Genomic DNA, 5,077 nt, shown 5'->3' on the forward strand with positions numbered 1-5,077 from the left:
AAGGACAGCTTTAAGTCAAGTAAAGCAAATCACTTGTGGAATACTCAGCCAGGGCCCAGCCCTGTGCCAGAATGCTTGTAGGATGCTACAGGAGGAAGGGATGCTGTCCTTGCTTTGGATGCATGCACGGCCAATCTGAGAAGGTAGAGCAAATAGATGTAGGATCCCAGAACTGTGCAGAGCTTAGAGCTCATTAGAAGAGTCTATGCTCCTCCCTCACCAATGAGCTAGGACACTTGGAGGATCATGGGACCAAGAGAAGTAACAGAAAGTGTGTGAGGACCACGGCTGTCAGAGAGAACAGTGGCCAAGGAGATGTTCTAAGAAAACAAAACTTGATCTCAACCTTGAAGTGTGTGCAGGATCAAATGAATCAGTAAAGGGGGGGGGGGGGCTTAATTCCAGTGTCCCCGTGCCTCTGCAAAGAGGCCAGAGCGCAGGAGTAGGAGGAGACAGGGGAGGGAGCCAGATGAACCTAGCTCATGAGGGTCACAAGCACAGGAAGAATGACAAGGCCAGGGAGAAGTCACTTGGAAGAGCAGGGTCTGTACACTAGGACCAGTGAAGCCCTCTTCCTACAGTTCCTTCCGGATCCCTGCCTACGGGCAGACAGAGGTCCCACTTTGTACTCTCCTTTGAATCTAGTGAAGGAGCGACCATGCAGAGTTCTCCTGGGCTAGCATCATCTAGTCATCCCCACTCCCCTTGGCCTCTTCTGTCATTTCTTGCAGCCACCCTGTGTAGCCTCTATGTTTACGCTGGTTCTCACCATGCATCCTCAGTGTGGACATCCAGGAGGTACAAGGCAAGGACTGACTTCACTGAGCGAAAGAGGAAAGGGTGAAGTATCAACGGAGGGGACTCCGCCTTGCCGTCAGAACTGAAGACAGGCAAACTGAAGATGAGAACCTTTTTCCCAAGGTTCGAGAGATGCTATTAAGAAGGAAGTGCAGAGCACCTGTTTTCCAGCATCTAGGGAGCCGAATTGAAGGGCCTGACAGCGGAAGGAGCACTCCCCGAGCCCCTGACCAGCTAAGGCTGGAGTACCTTCATCCTATGCTTTTGTTCACGCAGTGGCTCACCTTGCAAACTGTGTCCTATAACCAAGCATGTCTCCCTGCTCCCTTAACAAGATTAGGAGGAAGACACATCAGGATGTACTGACCCACAGTCTTGGGGCGTGGGTTTGGCAGCTGTTGCAGCCAGTACTGTGAATGTTCACCAAAATGTCATTGTTCCTCTGCTTCCAAATAAAAGCGCTTCTGAAACATAAAGATGCCTTTGTCCCCAACCCCCCATCCTCCCTGCACCTCCATCAGAAACTCACACCGCATCTTCCTCCCTCCCCTGTAGAAATATGCCTACTACCATGTAGGACCCTGGGTTCTTCAAGCCTACCAAACTTATCCTGACCTGATTTCCTAATGGAAGAAAGACTGGACCCAATAACCATCTTTCCTCACTGAAAGGCTCCAAGGATTTGAGCTTCCTACCCAACTACACAGCCTCTCCGCAGTCCCTCTCCCCACCCATCCACTCTCTACCAATCTTCTCACCCCTCCTCCATCTCCACCCATTCCCACCCAGCCAGCCTCTCCATCCGACCACCTGTCCCTCCCCACCTTGCGCATCCATTCAGCCCAGGTTTTCAGGGCCTCCAAGGGCCATTCCCTTCCTTCCATCGTCGTTTCCTTGTACAATCTCTCTTTGTTCTCAGTGCGGCCTCCATTTTCTTCTCTCTCCTCTGCTGCTTGAGGTTAAGAACATGCTATGGTATTCCATAAATTACTTGGCAAGCGTGGATGACAAGAACAGAGTGTAATTCAGATTAAAGTCGCCCTCCAGCTGAAATGATAGTTTATTAAATAAACGCCAATGCTGCCCATCAACTTGGCTGGCAACTGGCCTCTTGTATTAATCTTCCTCGGGGTGATTTAGGATCCACCTGGGTCCTCTGAGAAGATTCTCCCATCATTTCCTTCCCATCTCTCTGGATCAGGCTGCTGGGCCTGGTGCAGTTGACAAATTCCCCAAGTAATCCCTCAAAAGATTGGAGAACGCTCGGAACGCTCCATTAAATTTATTCTCCATGCTTTAAGAGACCCAAACTATGTCCAATAAATAAGTGTCCCTGTGATTTACTGAAATGCTCCTCTGATTTAAAGTTATAGGGGGAAAATATAGAGCCCCTGGGAGCCCAGGACCAGCCTTGCAAGTGAGACCAGATGTGAGATTTCTGTCCAGGGAGGGGAGAAGAAGGGGGAAAAAAAACCAGCCCAACTGGTGGAGGTTTGAAAGTGACAGTGTCTGAACCCTGGTTCTCAGCTTTAACATAAAAGGTCCCTAGTTGAGCATTCTTTCTCACAAAATTTATTGTAGTTGTAGTTAGAGGGGGAACCATCAAAAGAGTAATTCTGGCCCTTGTTTTGCACAGCTCTTTTGATAAATATGATACTTAGAAATATGCCTCCCACTAGACAGGAAAGCCATATAGTTAAAATGAAGTAATATGTCAGTAAACTCACTAGAATCAAAGCCAAAATGAAACCTGTAAAAGGAGAAGGGGAAAAAAGACTCCACTTAGAAATGCTCGCTCGCTCGACCAAGCTGAGGAGAAGGTAGAGATTAAGAGCTGTCCTTTATTCGGATATTTTTATCTGCAGAGTTAAAAGTGGAGATTTATTTTTAAAGGGGGCTATTTATGTTCCGATCTTCAACAGATGGGTCTGTGTTCCTGCCTCTCACACAGCCCCAGCTCAGCAGAAACAGCCTCACTAGGCAGCTTGAACTTACCCAAATGAAGGAGAAATTAAAATTGGGGGAAGTAAGTAGAACCTTTGGAGCTAGTTTTTGAGTACTGACTATGGTAGCAACAGGGGTTGAGGTGCAACAACAACAACAACAACAAAATGCCTCTATATGTGTGTATGTGTGTATGTCTGTGTGTGTGCAAATGTGTGTGTGCACATGTGTGTGCACATGCATGTGTGTGTGCATGTGTGCATGTACATGTGTGTTGCTCCCTAAAGAGCTGGTAAATGGGTACCATCAATGGCAGATGTTCACTATTATCCATGGTTTGTATGTGGAATGTCCCCTGTCTCAAAAGCTTAGTCATCCGTGTAGTAGCATTCAGAAGTTGGACAACCCAAAAGGTTGATCATGAGGGAGCTCACGACACAGTGGACAGCTCAGTCAGAAGCTGAATGGGCTGTAGATGGTAGGACTTTCTGGAGGAAGTGGGTCACAGGAGGTATGCCTCTGAGAGGTATGTATCTTCGTTTAGGTCTCTGTCTTCTTGGAGCTCTTTCCCAGCTACCATGAGATGAGCAGCTTAGCTCTATGACACGCCCTTCTCCCATGATGCTCTACCTCACCACAGCCTAAAAGCCATGGCATCAACAGCCCTGGATTAAAGCTCTAAAACTGGCAAAATGAACCTGTGTCCTCCTATACATTTCCCTCAGGTGTTTTGCCACACCAATGAAGAGTAAGTGAAAATTTCAAATAGAAACCACTTCTCAACAAGTCCCTGCCATACATGAATGGCCTACTTACAAAATACCTCTCGTGTGCTTAGGGAGAGAGCATATTTGGAGTCAGTTTCCTGGAGAAATCATCCCCCACCCCCCCAGATGTTTCTTATTCTTCTCTATAACTATGCTACAGGAAAACAAACTCCCCAGTTCCATCAGAAACTGGACAAGATGTTTCGGAAGCACAGGCCTCAAAGCCTTCAAAAAAAAAAAAAAAAAAAGCCTGGACATCCCAGGACACCCTTTTTCACTCTCTGTCATCAGGCACTGGCCTCTGGAGCTTCCTTAAGGTCATACCCCAGGAACCCTGTCCCTTCGTTATGTCTGCTTCCCAGGCACTTCTCCATTCCTGTCCCCAGAACAAAGCCTTACAGGATGAGAGGGCTTCATGTCCTCCATCCCCTGGTCAGGAGGTGGAAGCTCTATCTGTTCTTCATCTGTAGCATAGATACCTCCTCCCCCGACCACCCATGGGATATGTACAAAAAGGCTGAGACTCACTGAGTTGTAAGTTGCCATATTCAGCTTCCTCCCAGTTTTTTCTGTAATGAAATTCCCCTTAAATGAGTTTAGGAAAGGGAAGAGACAAACGAAAGGTAATATAGCACAAAGGTCTTAAGCCTTAGGTGACTCAGGGGTGACTCTGGCTCTGTCACCAGACATATATGTGACCTGAAACCAATGGAATCATCACCAGAAGCTCAATGACCTCATCTCTGTGGTTAAGGGTCGAACACAGTGACCTCCTGATGCTTTGAGGTGACTCCCCTCCTACCGCCATGCTCCCTCCCCTCCTCCACCTCAACAAGCTAGTCTGGACAGAGCTGGGGGGTGTGGGGTTTGAGCGGCACCTGTGTTTACACTGTACAATCTGCAGTTTACTGTAATAAAATCATTTAATACAGTCATAATTTTTTTGGCAAGGGGTTGTGTTTATGGTGAGCGAGACAGAAAGGGAATGATTGACTAGAGCTGATTAAAACGATAAATCAAAAACAAAAGAGGGAGGACACGGAGAACACAAAGCCACCAGCAAATCCAATTTAAGACAAGTTTTGTGACTTTGAGGGAATGAGTCTGTCTGATGATGTGCCAGCCGGAGAGGTGGGGCCCAGGGCAGAGGACGTGAAGGGACGGGATCCAATAGCTCTGCTCAATGTGGCTTATCCTCTCAGAGTAGAGAAATGAGGAAATGGCTAGACAAGAATTCATTTCCTTGGGCCTCAATCTTCAAAAAGGATTTAGAAGGAGATCTTGGGAATAAGCCTTCAGAATTAATGTGTATGTGCTTGCACTTGTTCATATACATTTGCATCTAGCTTGAAGACGGTGCTGGCAGGGTCTTTGTCAACCTGACACAAGCTAGAGTCATCTGAAAGGAAGGAACCTTAGTTGAAAGAATGTCCCCACCAGACTGACCTGTGGGCAAACCTCTGAGGCATTTTCTTGATTGATGAATGATTGGAAGGGCAGGCAGGCCATGGTGGACAGTACCACACCTGGGCAGATGGTCTTGAGTTGTAGAAGAAAACAGTTTGAGG

The sequence above is a fragment of the Arvicanthis niloticus genome, chromosome 16 (genome assembly GCF_011762505.2).
Source record: "Arvicanthis niloticus isolate mArvNil1 chromosome 16, mArvNil1.pat.X, whole genome shotgun sequence".
In the NCBI taxonomy this organism is placed as follows: Eukaryota; Metazoa; Chordata; class Mammalia; order Rodentia; family Muridae; genus Arvicanthis; species Arvicanthis niloticus.